We start from the raw sequence: 17355 nt of genomic DNA on the forward strand, positions 1-17355 counted from the left end.
CACTTCCATCAGAATACATCCTCTTACAGTATCATTGTTGAAGTGTATAATGATCCCCTAGTTCTATTCGTTTCACTCAGCATCAGTTGATATAAGTCTCTGCAAGCCTCTCTGTATTCCTCCTGTTGGTCATTTCTTACAGAACAATAATATTCCATAACATTCATATACCATAATTTACCCAACCATTCTCCAATTGATGGACATCCATTCATCTTCCACCTTCTAGCCACTATGAAAAGGGCTGCCACAAACATTTTGGCACATACAGGTCCCTTTCCCTTCTTTAGTATTTCCTTGGGATATAAGCCCAGTAGTAGCAATGCTGGGTCAAAGGGTATGCACATTTTGATAACTTTGGGGGCATAATTCCAGATTGCTCTCCAGAATGGTTGGATTCTTTCACAACTCCACCAACAATGCATCAGTGTCTTAGTTTTCCCACAGCCCCTCCAACATTCATCGTTATTTGTTCCTGTCATCTTAGCCAAATCTGACAGGTGTGTAATGATATCTCAGAGTTGTCTTAATTTGTATTTCTCTGATCAATAGTGATTTGGAACACTCTTTCATATGAGTGGAAATAGTTTTAATTTCATCATCTGAAAATTGAACATCTGAAAAAATCTGAAAAAAGAACTGTTACTTATGCAGAAGAATGATGAAATTCTGCAACCAAAGTGGGAAATGATTAAATGAATGGCCTGGGTGCTCTCATATAGAGGATTCTGCCTAAATCCACCCCCCCCCAGAGGGTGGGAGTCATCTTGCAAAATGATGCATTTCTGGAGATTATGAAGTCCAGAAAGAAGCCAGGTGGAAAATGATAATGCTTTTATGAAGAATGCTTCTTGAATTAAATGTCTATTTCCTAATCTGAAAAATCTATTCTAGATATTTGGTCCAGGCATGAATATGCTCAAAAAACTGGATTTCAAAAAATAAATAAATAAATAAATAAATGAACAAACTACAGATCAAAAGAAAACCACCTAAGTGGAGTTACCTTCAACAAATCATTTCATTTCTCTGTAGCTCTGAATTCTTCTTAAATCAAGGAGTATTTATTAGTTTGTTACAAAAATAAGCAAAAAGAAAGAGAATCCCTGATCTCAAGTTTACATTCTAAAAGAAGAAAAGAAACACATAAAAGGAAGCTGAAATCAGTCAATTAATCAGTCAATGTTATTTTTGTTTTTTGTGCTTGAAAAAGACCATAGCATCATGAAGGTGATGCCATGACATCAAATGAATTGGACTTAAGTGAGGGAAAGCTGTGCAAAATCGCCAGCCTCATTCTCTCCTCTGATACCATCTGTATCCAGTGGCAGGATATAGATCAAGATGGCTAACGATGGTCTTGGATGCAGTAGAAAACCTTGGCCTTTTTAAGCTGAGGTCTTTAAACATCTCAATTTGACTGAAGCTGCACCCATTCAGTAATTAAGGATGGGTAGCAATTGAGGCAAAGAATCTCCTCTTTCAGCTAGTTCAAAAAATCTAAATAAATAAATGAATCTGGGAGGGAAAGACCCTAAGAGTTTCATAACCATGAGTTCAGCTTCAAAGAGGTATAGACTCTGGACCCCAGGAAGAGTACGCCCTTAAGAAAGGGTTTCCAGATCAGGAGTTGTGAGTTGTCTATGACTCCTATTCATGCACTTCACTGCTCCTGTCCTCCCAGATGGAGCTGGCTTATGGATGCCGTGTGAATCCATGGGAGGGTGTACCCCAGGTTACGAGAGAAATGTTTTATAACAAATGTTCTTACTAAGCTGTCTTTGTAAATACCTTTACTAAGAATAAATTCAGTCTTCTGATGTGGCTGATGATAAGAAACACACTGATGAGATCTCATAAGCTAGAGGATCTACTTCTTATAGTTACCACTTACTCAAGAAAAGTCATTTCCCTATGCACACAACCTTCCAGTGCAAAGTGGAGAAGTCATCCAGAGTGGACACTGAATCTTTCTCTCCCCAGTGACCCTCTCTTTCTGTCTCTGTCTCTGTTTGTCTGTCTGTCTCTCTTTCTCTCTCTCACTCTCTCTCTCTGTGTCTCTGTGTCTGTCTCTCTCTCTCTGTCTGTTTTTGTCTCTTTATCTCTGTCTCTATCTATCTCTATTTCTCTCCTCTCCTTTGATGTCTCTTCCTCCGTCTCTGTCTGTCTTTGTCTCTTGTTTCTCTCTCTGTGTCACTGTCTCTCTCTCTCTCTCTAATTTTCTCTCTTTCTCTCTCGCTTGCTATCTCGTTCTCTCTCTCTCTCCCCCTACCTACCTGTCTGTCTTTCTATCTATCTACCTACTCATGTCTGTCTGTCTTTCTATCTATGTCTACCTACCTGTCTGTCTGTCTTTCTATCTATGTCTACCTACCTGTCTCTCTGTCTTTCTATCTATGTCTATCTACCCACCTACCTCCCTACTTGCTGTTTGTCCATCTGCCTACGTTTCTATCTACTTACCTACCTATCTATCCGTCTGTCTATCTGTTTTTGTTTTTCTATTCATCCATCCACCTATCTATCTACATTCTACCTAACTACCTGTTGTTTGTCTACCTGCCTATTTTTCTATCCATATACCTACCTACCTATCTGTCTATTTGCTGGTTTTGGAGTAGGCACCAAATGATGAGATTTGGGAGAGGCATTGGCCCCAAATGATGAAGTTCAATAGCAATTCACATGTGAGGGATTCACAGTCTTTCTCCTTGCCAAAAGGTACATCTATGAGAAGAGATTACAGGAAAAATGAAAAGGTAAACTAGGTACCAAGAATGGTACATATGAAATAGATTTGAGAGAACATATAGTTAGCAAGGAAAGGGGTTTTAACAATTAACAAGGGAAAAGACAAGTTCCCCACTGGAACTCACAATTAACCAGGAGAAAAGGAATATGTCATGAGGTAGGATATGCCATTGAATGGAAGGCTAAATCCTACCAGTCTAGCATCCTAAAAGACTTAGTGAGCTATAACAAGGAGAAAGATATCAAGAGGCATGGGGGAGGGAATAAGAAAAAAGACATCCTGAGTTATGAGAAAAGGGTCAGGAAAAAAGACACCATGAGGCAGAATACAGTGGCAAGTTAACCCAAAGGGGATTCACCAAAGATGGCTTAGGCCAAGGGCAAATTTATATGGAATATTTGATTCAGGGGGGTTTGGTATAACCTGGCTTTATGACTGATTACAGTAAGGGGGAGATTATCTAAGACTTCCATAGCAGTGGGACTGTAAGGGTGAGCTGATCCTCTCTGGAAGTAATCTTAATCCTTCAGGTATTGTGCCATAGTTTCCTGTTATTGTCCTGCCTCAGTTTCCCTGAATTGTTCTGCATCAGTTCCTTGAATTGTTCTGCCTCAATCCCTGTGGTTGCAACCCCTCTTCCTGACCATTAGGACTGAGATAATTAGGGCTGGGAACCCTGACCATTAGCATTCCATAGGCAGATAAATTTCTAAGAGACATGCTTATATATCTCTAAGTTTCAGACTTTCTGTCTCTAGCTGACTACCCCCTCTACTCCAAATTTATCAGAATTTATGGTCCCCATCCCCCACCCTGTCAGAACTGGATTGATGGTCCATTTCTGGAAATTCCCACTCACCAGAGTTTGGACTCTATCCCTTGCTTTTGTCTACCCTGATCTCTGGAGCCATATAAAAATCATTAGAATTTCACATTTGTTGCTGATGCTGAATGCTTTAAGACATCAGCCCTGGGACCAAAAATGGATCCATTGATCCCAGAAAATCTCTCCCTCTCAGAAACCCATGTAAAATATTAAAAACTCTCTAATCTCTATCTTGCCTCAGTTTCTCTGGCATAACACAGGTTTTCTCTGCCAATCCCACTGAGTTACCCATCTAGTTATCCAGTACCTCGTCATGTCTATCTATCTACAAGCACACACACTTGCATATTTAAACACATATACATAACATACATATATATATATATATATATACACAAAAAGAGATGTTATATCCCCTATTAGTATGTAAATTCCTTGAAAACAAGTACTATTTCACTTTTGTCTTTGCATTTCCAGTACCTAGCACAGTGACATGTAGTAGGTGCTGAATAAATACTTATTTATTAATGGCGTACATCCTAATTAGATACTTAGAGCCAATTTGACTTCTCTCTTTTGGACGTTCTTCATGCACCACTGCTGGCAAATTACTATTCCTGGCTCCTTTAATCTCTATGACTCATATCCTTCTACTAAGTTGAAAAGCCCTTTCCCTTTTACCTCCCCAATTTCAGACTGTATATCTCAGTCACAATCCTCCCTGGTGCCTAACTTGCTCTTCTCTTCCTTTCCATTATGCTCTCTGGAACTTTTTTCTACCATTAACAGAATCTTGGGTCCTCAGTGAAACTGATGAGATGTGGGAATAGGGGGAAAGATCCCTTCCTGGTCCGAAATGCAGGTCCCATGTGAAAGAATTGGAGAACCTGAAATCTGTGGCAAAAAAAAAAAGATTTTTATTGTTCACTAAGAAGTAGCCTTTTTTAGTGGGCAAACTTCCTGATTAGGAATTTGGCAAAGGTGGATTAACAATCCCTTGTTTTATGGGTAAATCTTGGCCTGGAGGCTGGGAAGCAGTTTGAGCTATCTGGCCTTGATATCTCCAATTGGTTAAACTACTAGGAGTGGTCCTGGACTCATTTTCAACTTGATAGAGGGTGCTCCAACTGAATGAAACCACTTATCTTGATTCCCTGAGGATAGGCATCTTCTAGCCCAGAATTTCTCAGGATTCATCCCCATTGCTTCCCAAAAAAAAACTCAAGAGGGATACAATTTGCATCAAAACCTCAACTTCACTTGAAAATTCCACATCTCTTTGACCTAGCAAGAGCACTATTAGGTCTGTTTCCCAAGAGGATTAGGGAAAAAGTAAAAGAATTTATATGTTCTAAAATATTTATGGCAGCTGTTTTTGTGGTAGCAAAGAACTGGAAATTGAAGGGATGCCTGTCAGTTTGGGAATAGCTGAACAAATTGTGGTATATGATTGCGGTGGAATACTATAAGAAATGATGAGCTGCAAAAAGTTATCAAACTGTGCATACCCTTTGACTCAGCAGTGTTCCTACTAGGCTCATATCCCAAAAAGATCTTAAAGAAGGGAAAGGGACCCACATGTGCAAAAATGTGGCAGCCCTTTTTGTAGTGGCAAGAAACTGGAACCAAGTGGATGTCCATCAGTTGGAGAATGACTGAGTAAGTTATGGCAAATAAATGTTATGGAATATTATTGTTCTGTAAGAAATGACCAGCAGGATGATTTCAGAGAGACTTGGAGAGACTTAAATGAACTGATGCTGAGTGAAGTGAGTAGAACCAGATCATTGTACATAGCAACAAGACTATATGATGATCAATTCTGATGCATGTGCCTCTTTTCAACAATGAGATGATTCAAACCAGCACCATTTGTTCAGTGATGAAGAAAGCCATCTACACCTAGAGAGGACTGTGGGAAATGAGTGTGGAACATAACATAACATTTCCACTCTTTCGGTTATTGTTTGGTTGCATTTCTATTTTCCTTCTCAGTGGTTTTTTACCTTCTTTCTAGATCTGATTTTTCTTGTGCAGCAAGATAACTGTATAAATATGTATACATATATTGTATTTAACATATTTAACACGTATTGGACCACCTGCCATCTAGGGGAAGGAATGGAGGGAAGGAGGGGAAAATTTGGAACAGAAGGCTTTGCAAGGGTCAGTGTTGAAAAATTACCCATGCATATGTTTCGTAAATAAAAAGATAATAATATTAGAATAATAAAAGAAATGATGAGCTAGTTGATTTTAGAAAAACATGGGAAGTCTTGCATGAAATAAAGAAGAGTGAAATGAGCAGAACCAAGACAATAGAGAAAAAAAACCAACATTATTATTCTAAGAACAATTTTGAGATGACCTAAGTCATATTAAGTATTATAAATACTCAAATCAACTACAAAGGACCAATAAAGAAAAATGCTGTCTATATTCAGAGAAATAACTGATAAATAGAAGTAGGCATAATATGATTATATACACTCACAAATACATACACACACACACACACACATATATATATATATATATATATATACATACATATGCATTTATATTGTCTGCTGGTAATCTCTAGGGAGAGGCTAGAGAAAAAAGTAAAAAATACACATCAGAGAACAAAAGAAAACTTAGAAGGAAGCACAGAGAAAACAGTAGTTTGAAAATGATTTCTAGTATTTATTACATAGTTTTTCCAAAAAAAAATAAACTGTGAAATGGAAGTTCGTGATTTTATATTAAATCCTTTTTTATGTTGTGTTGTAAGTATAAAAAAATTCTCCTTTTTGGTCTTTTAGTATTTAAATTCAAAATGAAAAAAGAAAAAGAGAATTCCACATCTCTTTCCAAGGCTGGCTGCTCCTTCTCTGAGATTCTTTAAGATTGAAAAAAGAATTAGCATATTCCTTGTTCTAAACTTATTTTCGGATCTTTCCCTGGTTACAAGGTCAACAATCGCATTTCCTTTAAGTTCACTAGCTCCTGTTCAAATCTCTCTTGCTGTCATCTATGGACCTCTGTGTCACTCTTTCTCCTCCCCAATATGTTCAGTACCTTATTCAAAGTCTTCCCCATGTCCACTCCTGTCCCCTTCAAACATCCTGATCTCTCAGTTCCTTCTCAATCTTCTCAATTCCTAATATCTTTTTGTCCACATGCAGGCAAGTTCATACCTTGTACCCTACTCCTTCTGCCTCTCTTTCTCCCTAACTAAATTCTTCACATCACTTTGTTTATGAAGACACTGGCCTAGATCATGCACATCAGACAATTCAATATGAGTAAAAGTCTTAATGGTGGAAGTTGAGAAGTGTTACTATTTATAGCAGGATTTTCCATTGCACCAGAGCAGCCTATCAATAACTTCCATTATCTCTAGCCATGCAAGCTTCTTGCAATGTTTTATACAAGTATCTTAGATCATTAATTAACTCCCCATCTAGATTCTCTTTGCATTCATGTTTTAATGAGGGGCTCTACTATGAAGTCATTAGAATTTGAAAATTAGTATTTATCTACCTGTCATACTTCTTTGATACAAAAGACTCATTTCCTTTCTTCCAATGATAAAGAAGAATTTTTTCTTTTTTTGTAAGAAAAGTCCCTAGCCTCTAAAGTCCAAAACTGCTATGGGTCACATCCCCTGAAGAAGAAAGCACAAATGCTTCAGTGTATTTATTTTTTGTTTCTCTTAGCAAGAACCTTCTTAATTAAGAAAATGGCCTGTTTTATTTAATCATGGCCTGGCTGAGCTGATGCTGGGATGCTTGTCTAACTATCTCAACAAGTGCCCTATACACATATTTTATTAACTATAAAGAGCAACTCTCCACTCTAGCTTCTTGGAAAAATACAAAGCTTCTTGAACTCATACAAAAAGAACCAAGCCAGAAGATGGCACCAGATACTGTCTAATTCCATCTAAAATGGAAGTAAACTCGCTTCCCCCAGGGAAGGATGAATTGACCCAGGAAAGAATCTTGAGTATGATTTGTTTGTTTATTAAGGTCAGATATTAAATTAATTTAAAGAAACATCTTTTGTCCCAGAGCATTCTCATTCATCATCCATAAGGGGGCTTTAGTTGAATTATTATATGTAATAGGAATCTAAACCCACAGAGGGAAATTTGGCTCTGATTTCTCAATTTGGCAGATATTCTGATTAAAATCATTTTCTTGCCCCCAGTATTCATGTGAATAGAGGAACTCAAAGCTAAAATAAAAATGAAGAATCCTAAGAATCAGACAGATGAATTTTCAGAGGATGTTCCTTGAAGGTAGATTGGAATTTGACCTAACAATTCAATTCAACATTTATCAAGGCAATCTGTAAGGTTCTTTTGAAGCAAATTGGGAGAGCATAGTTTTAGATTGTTAGAGAATAATAAAATGGGAAAGTATAATTTCAGATGGTTAGAATAGTAGAATTGTGGTTCAAGAGACATGAAACAATCACATAAAAGATGTTTCTGACAGACACAAGAGAATGCCATTTATTATGTGAAATGAAATAATTCACAGACTTGACTAAGCAAGGCAGAATCATAAATGATTAAACAATGTTGGGGGACTTTTAAAGCCAAATGGAAGAGGAGGAGCAAGAACAAGATCTAGGAAGGAAAGGGAAGAACCAGGGAGGAGGGTCCAAAGAAGGGGTAGGGAGGAGCCTGATGGAATCTACTTGACTGACCTGGCACCAGTCCTGTTTTAAGATACACTAATCAAGACAATCTCAGAATTGTCTATCTCTTTGAAAAAAATGGAGATGAGGCAGATGGATTAGAGCTAATGACAATGGAAGCCAATGGACTGATCAGAACTTCAGTTCTACCTCTTTTTGGTGTAGCAAACAGAGGGTCAGTTTGGGAGGCAAGGTGACCTGGGTTTAAGTTCTGTCTTTGACACAATTATGTGACCAAAAATAAGTCACTTAACATCTCAGTGCCCATGGGCAAGTTATAAGGTATAAATCTGGACTAGCTCTCTGGAGGACCTCAGGATCAGCCTGATTCCTTAGTCTTAGTGGAGGAGTGCAGGAGGCAGGAGAGCTGCCATGTAGCTGGTCAAAGATGGACTGTCTCATTTCTAGTTTTCTCAGCTCTTAAATACTTTGGTATGCTTACATCATAACAGCACACTATGTATGTGTGAACTAGAAAACCATTACATCATGTAGAGTATAGGATAGCTCCCTGGAGGCCTCAGGGTCAGCCAGAGTCAAGATGAATTAAAGTCCTTGTCTTTAGGGGGAGAAGTTAAGGAGGCAGGCAAGAAGAATCCTGGATTCTGGAGTCTGGAGTCATCAACCTCTCTCCTCCTCGTCCTGCCACCAAGTGACTCTGGCCTCTCTCTCTCCACCCCCCCAATCCTTGCCTCTCATTATCTTAACAACAAACATTCAGCAAGCACCAACTTGTGCGAAGAGCCATTTATCCAAATATATGCTAATAGAATCATTGTCTCACATTGAATAGGTAATTAACCTTAAGTGCTCATCTGATTCAAGCACACCTTTTTGATGTTTCAGTCCTCTACATCACCTCTACTTAGTACATGCTAAGTACTAAGTATATGTATAGTAAAGTACCATCATCTCATCAATTCTACTGAGTTAACACCTTGTTGTAAGTAACCTTTCCAGAGTTCCAGCCCTCTACATCTCCCACTTTCTTTTGTTTTAGAACACAAGTGGTCACCTGACTTTTCAGGAAGGGAGGTGAAAACACCAAAGGGAAATGGGGAATCAAACCAGATATTGTTAGCAAGTTTCCTCTGGGCTGAAGGATAATTGAAACAGGTATATGTAAATTCATCAGCATGGGAGGTATTAAACAAATACATAGTAATGTAACACAAGTTAGTAGTGATGTAACAAATAATATGAATCAACATGAGGAATTATACATATCCATAAGTCCAAGAGATAGTCCAAAACCAATCTATTGTCCATTACTTCATGTGTCAGGCAATCCAATGATTCCTGCAAGTTTTTGAAATCCTGTAACAGTCTTTTCATGTCTCAGGGAATCCAATGATTCTACAGATTTTGAAGTCCTGTATTAATCTCATTGACAATTTTTATGTTCATGAGTTGGATTAACAGCCATGCTTTTTCAGTGGCACATGTAATCAGAGACGGAACAACCAGATTTTCTCCTTCATTTCAAGGGTCTCCTCTTTTTCTATCTCTCTCTCATGAACAAAGCAAATACAGCTCGTTGGCACCCATCTGATTTCTTCTCCATCTGTAGAGATACAAGCAAACCCTCTCACCCAAGCAGTTAACCTACCTGGTCCCTTCTATTCACCACTTTCTGGATCTCTCCACATCACCTGGCAATTATCTAAAGATAGTGGAGCTACTTGCACTTGATACTGTCCTTCCAGCAGGTTATAAAACCTCTCTGCCGGAGCAAGTGCATCTTTTTAAAGAATCAAAAAATTAATGGTATAGAGAGATAAATTTAGAAGTTCTCTAGGGTTACCTGTGGCTCCCCCTTTCTTTTGTTTTTGGAGGAGTATCTAAATGTCTCTATTTCTCCTCTCTACTATTGCCTGTCCTTGAGGATTAAAAAGTATGCCAGTGGTGTGTAAAATCTTATACTGTGCACAAAAGTGTGCGAAATGTTTAGAAGTATATATAGGTCCATTACTGTTTTTATTGTTTGTGGCATACCTGTAATTGCAAAAGCTTGTATAAGGAATTCAGTGACTATTCGAGCAGTCTCTTTTGTTTTTGGTATTGCAAAAGTAAATCCTGAAAAGGTGTCTACTACAACATGGGTAAAAGACAAAGGACCAAAAGATTTATAATGGGTCACATCCACTTGCCAAATTTCATTGGGTCTCAAATCATGAGGGTTTTTCCGTGGAGGGAGTGTAGGAGTGTGGAAATGAAGGCAAGCTGTACAGGCTTTTATTATGCTCCTAGCTTCCTCTTTTGTTATCTCAAATTGCAAATGTAAAGCTCATGCAGTCTGCTGATATTTAGAATGAGATTCTTGGGCTGCCTGAAATAAAGGAGTATTGGCTAACATGGAAAGAAGGCTATTTGCCTTTGAATTTTCATAAAAAAATAGGACCTGGAAGTCCCCTATGAGAGTGGACATGCAAAATATAAATCTTACCTGGATGCTTTCTCACTTGCTCTTGAAGTTGGGCGCCAAAATGTAATGTTTGGGCTAGCTTTCTGAAGGACCTCAGGATCAGCCCAAGTCTTTGGTCTTAGTGGAGGAGTGAAGGAAGCAGAACAGCTAGAGCAAGACTGGTCAAAGATGGAATGTCTCATTTCCAGTCCTTCTCAGCCCTTAAATACCTTGGTATGATTACATTGTTACACTATTATATTACCATGCTAAGTACTACATATATGTATACTAAAGAGCTATTATCTCATCAATTCTACTGAGTTAATACCTTGTTGTAAGTATCCTTGTTTCAAGTATCCTTCTCCAGAGTTCTGGCCCTCTACAGTAAGTTATGGACTATCTTCACTTTGGGACTTCCCTACACTGATTAAATCACAGATTCAAACCAAAATGATGGGAGAATTACAGAGCACTGTGCTACACATCATGAGTTTGTGGAGAAAGAAACATTAAACTACACAGTCCCTGAATTTAAAAAACTTATTGTATAAAAGGTCAAAGGAGATATAATATATGACAGTAACAAAAGAAATTATGTGAAAAGTGGCCTTAAAGCTCAATTGCTGTCTCTCTCTCTCCTATGAGGAAGCTAGAGAAGATAATACTTTCCCCTGGAAAGGAATTGGGGGTAGAAGGGAATCACAGAAGGCTGTTTGGGGAAGATGGTATCTAAGTTGAATCTTAGAGGAAGAGAGTGCAACATAAAAAGTTGAGATCATTCCACCAGGCATGAGAAAAATTATTTAAGTAGAAGCATGGGGATAGGAAAGGGCAAGATGAGATTGAGAAATAAGAAAATTGAGCAGTTTGGCCAGATTGGAGCTACCTGAAGGTCAGTAATATGAGATAAGGTTGAGAAGATAAATTTAAGGACATGAAGGAGGACCTTAAATGGCAGGGTAAGGATTCACATTTCATTTGGAGGGCAATGGGGAAACACTGAAGGTTGCTGAGTAAAGGAATGATGTAATCACAGTGGCACATTAGAAATATGTAACAACCTCTGGCAAAGAGTTAGTGGACACAAAAACTCCTTGGATTTATAGTTATTCATATTTTGTGAAGAGAAGTTAATTCAAGATCATTTCTCAGATAGGGGGAGAAGGGACTGCAGCAAGAGTTGAGGAACTCTAAGAAGAACAAAAAAAGAAGGAAGAGTTGGCAGTCATTTCACAGTAGTGGAGCAACCTGGGGCAACAGCATAGTGCCTGCCATATCTGCAATTCCCTTCTACAAAATATTGTGAGATAATCTCTAACTAAAGAGACAAATAGAAAATGCAGTATATTTATGGTAAGTTATGGCCCAGGAGCAAGAGAGTGGAGAGGAACAAGCCTGCTGAGAGAGGAATATGTGGGCCCTTATCTTGCTCCAGTCTTACTTCCAATTATGTTTCTTAAATTTATCCTCTTAAATAATATATTTTTTGGATTTACTATTATTTCTCATAAATACCTGTAGTCAACAATGTCCTAAATGTTGTCAGGTGTACCTATGTGGCATAATAGTATAAGAGAGCCACAATGGAGAGGGGGGGACCTTTCTTTGAATGGCTGAGGATTCAAACTCCAATTCATTGTTAGAGTTTTGTTGTCTGAGGAAATAAATATGAGTCATTTAATAACTATAACATGAGTCAATGTTCCAAATATAATAATAATATGGACAGTGCATTGAAGAGGGGATGAACAAGAGGAAGAAAGACTAATTGACAGATCCATAGATTTTAAGGTGAATGGAGCCTTTGAGATCACCCAGTCCAAACCCCCTTACTTTACAGATGAAAAAACTGAGGGGCAGAGATGAAGAGGCTTATTTATGGACATACAGGTAGCAAGTCAAAAATAAAATCCAAATCTAGATCTTCTGACTCTCAAACAAGTACTCTCTCTACTGCTCAATTCTTTCTTCCCTCTTTCAATTGTTTTAGGTAAGAAGAAATAAGGAAGCACCTGACCTATGGTTGTGGCAGCTGGGAAGGAAGATTGAAGTGATGTAACAGTTGTTCATAAAGCACAAATCACAGCATTACATAATTACTGAGTAAATGCCTACTGTGTGCAGGACACTGTGGTAGGCATTGAGAGACACAGTGCCTACCATGAAGATCTCAAATGCACATTTGATAATAAGGGAGAAAGCATTCAGTCCCCAAACTCCAGCACTGGATTTGCTATTAGGACCATGGACAGGTACAGCTTTCTGATGTGTAGTACCTGGCTTGTAGTATCTCTAAGTCCCTGTAACATAGTAGACACTTAATAAATGTTTGTTGAATTGACTTTCCAAGTATGTGTAGGTTCTGGTACTTACTAGACATATGAACTTGGAAGTCACTTCTTCTTTGAACTTGTTTTACTCATTTGAAAAAAAAATGGTCCTGATAATACCTCTCTTGCCTCCCTCACTTACACAGTGTGACAAGAAAATGGATTAAAAACATGTTCTGAAAATGCTAAGGCTCTTTACAGACGACATGTTTCAGGCTTCTGAGAATTAGCTGGATTATTACCTTTCCTAAGTCATCTTTTTGTCCCCCTTTCTGTGCTTTTTCTCCTGATAATTTGTCAGTACCTAAACTTTAGGTTTGGAAAAGCATGGGGCTATGAGTCAGGACACCTGGATTTTTGCCTCTTTCACTGATCTATTAAGTGGCCTTAGCAAGCAGCCCCTCCTTTTGGCCTTCAGTCACCTTATCTGTAAAATAAGAGAGGTTGGGCTCAGTAATTTTGTAGGCTCCTTTCAGATTTAATGTTTTATTACTGTTGATAATTTATGATTACTGAAAGAGTCACAGAACCAAAGATATTGTTGAGTTATGCCAAAGATAATAATGACTAATAACCACAGTTATCATCTTCTCCAGGAACAAGAAAACCTTTTGGGGAAATGCCTAAGGCTTCAAAGCATCTATGCCTTCATCTTTATACAGCAAAACTGAACAACCTTAATGATGAAGACAAGCAGGGTCCATTACTTCTCTAAAATAGATTCTCTTTTTATTTTCTCATATTTAATTTTCATAACAAAGACCTTGCCATCTGCTGCTTTTTTTTAAACAATCTTTTCTTAATACCATCCTGAGCAACCCTAAATATGTATGAGCCAAGATTGGTGTTCCTTTTAAAGAAGAAAAAAAATCAATTCTTCAAAAGTAAATAGGATGCATTTTCTACCCATGGTTGTACATGCCAATCAGTGTGCACTAAAAAGCCTTCCCTTTCCAGAAAACCGACCTTCTCCATAACCATCATTAAACCGTTCTTTACAACTTCTGAGGTTTCCAAAGATCAGATGATTAACACTTGGGGAAGATATTACATACCATTATTTTCAGGGCAACAGTCTTAGAAGATTAAAAAAAGAGACAGAAAAAAATACATTCTATAATAATAATAACTAGCATTTATATAACTTTTCAAGGTTTGCAAAGTGCTTTACATATGTTATCTCACTGAATCCTCAAAACACTATTTAAATACTATCATTATCATCACTATTTTATAGCCAAAGAAACTGAGGCCTAGAGAGCTTAAGTGATTTTCCTAGCCAGTAAGTATTCAAGTCAGGATTTGAATTCAGGTCATTCTCATTCCAAGTCAAGTGCTTCATTCACTAGGTCACTTAAATGCATGAAATAAGAGAGCAGAAACAGAAAGATGACTTAGGAAAGGTGATAATTCAGCTGCTACTCAGAAGCCTGAAACATATAAAGAACCTTAGCATTTTCAGAATGTGTTTATATACATTTTCTCATATGACCTTCACACTGTGTAAGTGATGGAGGAAGGAGAGGTATTTTTTTTTCAAATGAATAAAATAGATTCAAAGAAGTGACTTTCAAGGTCATATGTTTAGTAAGCATCAGAACATCAAATTCTACTTCATGTGAATTAATCATTCCAGCTCTTCATTGCTATTGTTCAAGTACTATCTCACTTTGGGGGCCCGCAGAAAGGCCATCTGCTACACCCTACCTCTCCATCCTTGCTAAATAAAGCTCCAAGGGTGAATTACTTGAATCTAAGAAGTAACTAATGGCATGGTAGGAGTTAAAAGGCATTTACTGCCCCTAATTCAAACCAAGGACTGAAAGCTAACCATTACATATGAAATTGAAACAAAGGCTTTGAAAGACAAGTGTGAAATTTGATCTCTTTCTGTTGAGGGCAGCATTATATACTTCTCATCATCCTAATTCCCAATCCTGGAGTCATCCTTGATTTTTCCTTCTCAATTACCACTCCCCCCACATAAAATTAGGGACCAAGTCTTGTCTATGTTACGTCCACGGTACTTCTTTTACCTAGCCATTTCTGATCATTCACATAGCTGCAACCATAGTGCAAGTCCCTATCACTCTTCAAATACTATACTGCTATAGCTTCCTAATTCATCTTTCTTCTGAAGTCTCTCTCCCCTTCCATTGTTCTTCCATAAAATTACTAAAGTATGATAATGGCAAAACTGATCAAAAAGATCCAGCTTTCTCTTGTTCAGTATCTAAAGCCCCTAATAAGCTTGCTCCAACCTAGCTAGAGCCAATGTAATGAGTAAAAGAGTATATATAGAGTAATTATATATATGTATGTATATATATTGTGTATATACACACACACTTGGAGTCTGGAAAATCTGGATTCAAATCCTACCTCAAATATTTATTATCTCTATGATCCTGAGCAAGTAATTTCACTTTTTCAGTTTCCTTTTCATTAAAGTGAGGGAGTTGAACTTTATAACTTCTAGGTCTCTACCACCTTTAAATCAATTATCTTGTGATTTTTTTTTCAAACATTTCCTACCACTTCTTTTTTAAATAAAAGTGGCCCACAGCCTATTTCCCAATATTCTATTTCTCACATCCAGGTTTTTGTGCCAGCTGAGCTTTTGAGCTGGAAGGCATTCTCATCTCACCTCTGCCTCTTTAGATCCTTACCTCTCTTCAAAGGTCAGCTCAGCTATCAGCTCCTACATGAGGTCTTTTCTGGGCTTCCCATTTGTTAATGCTTTTCAAAATTACTCTACCCTTTATTTTTCTATATCTTGTGTACACATTACTTCTCATCAGTAAACTATAAGAATCTTGAAGGCAAGTATTATTCTAATTTTTGTCTTTGCATCCCCCAGATTATTATAATCCCTGGCATATATGGCATTTAATAAATTTTTTTGAGTTGTATTGAATTAGGCTATTTATAGTCTAGGAGGAGATTCATTCGTAAAGTTGTTTTCTTTCTGGCTGAGTAAGATGCAGAGTAATTTTCCAAATGGTTAGATATGTCTGTGGGTCTCAATCAAAAATAAAGTTGAAATAGCCCCTAAGACTATAAGCTAAGAGTTGTGGCCCTTAAAGGAAAGGGGTTGTGAAGCTACTAGATTCATCAGAGAACAGAAAGTGGCAAGCAAGAGCAGCACAATGGAGAACCAGCCACGGAGAGCCAGAGAACCAGCAGACAGTAATAATGCCAGGGACCAGAAGATGGCAGTGAATGAAACAGCCCATCTGAGGGCACCAGGAGTTGGCAGATCAATGGAGCAAGCAGCAAATCCTAACCTCAGAGGGAGAAGGACTCTGCTTCTCCGTGTTGGAAGCATGAGTTGCCTTAGTTAGGGGTTTCCTATATGTACTTTTTCTCACATTTGTTCCCCAGACTTGTGCTTCCTATGCCAAGTGAATGCGAGTGAATTTTTGAGAAAGTTTACCCCTTTGTATATTAGATTTTCCATGACATTTATCTTGCCATAGTGCTTACCATACTTTTAATTGTGAAATAATGTGTCTGCCTAGTCTCATGAGAGAAAAGTCCTGCTGAGGGCTTATGAACTATGGACTTGAATAAAGGTTGACTCAGCGGTGCCTTGACCCTACAATATTTCTCAGGAAGTCTGCATACACAGGAAGCTCAACTTATGCTAAAGTCTGATGAATAGCAAAATTGTAATTGTGTGTGTGTGTTTTCATGGATAATGATATGTTTGACCAAAAGATATGTAAAAATATAGTATTGCTATTCAGTCGTGTCCAACTCTTCCTGACCCCAACTGCGGTTTCCTTGGCAGAGGTACAGGAGTGGTTTGTCTCTTCCTTTTTCATCTCCTTTTATAGTTGAAGAAACTGAGGCAAACAGGGTAAAGTGGCTTGCCCAGGGTCACAAAAGCTAATTAGTGTCTGAAGCCGGATTTGGACTCAGGAAGATGAGTTTTCTGACTCCAGACCCAGCACTTGTACATTGTGCCTCCTAGCTCCTTCTCATATACATGTATATGTACACACACAGACACACACACACATACACACACACGCACACACATGTACTCATTGTTGATTAGTTCCAGAAGGCAGGATGAATGACTCTTTCCCATAAGTCGTACATCTCCAGTCCACAGCCTAACCATCCTTTCCCACACGGTTCCCCAAAGGGGCAAGTGGGACAAGCCAGCCCAGCTCAGCCCAGCTCTTCCCTTCTTGACCCAACTCACTTTGAGAGGAACCTTGACCTTTTTTGTTCTCCCCTCACCCTAGGCCGTCCAAGCTTCCTTGGGGGAGTGAGGAAAGCTAGATGTGGAAATGGAAGCTATGACCCAGCACCCCCCACTGCCAAGGGCTCTGGACACCAC

General features: G+C 38.3%; 1 protein-coding gene across 4 annotated transcripts in view; it reads right to left on the reverse strand.

Moving 5' to 3' along the window:
• LOC141555627 (formin-H-like) overlaps positions 1–17355 on the reverse strand; it is a 192450-nt gene that overhangs the window by 134086 nt on the left and 41009 nt on the right. The gene's annotated exons all lie outside the window — the stretch shown is intronic.

Source organism: Sminthopsis crassicaudata, chromosome 2 (genome assembly GCF_048593235.1).
Source record: "Sminthopsis crassicaudata isolate SCR6 chromosome 2, ASM4859323v1, whole genome shotgun sequence".
Taxonomy (NCBI): Eukaryota; Metazoa; Chordata; class Mammalia; order Dasyuromorphia; family Dasyuridae; genus Sminthopsis; species Sminthopsis crassicaudata.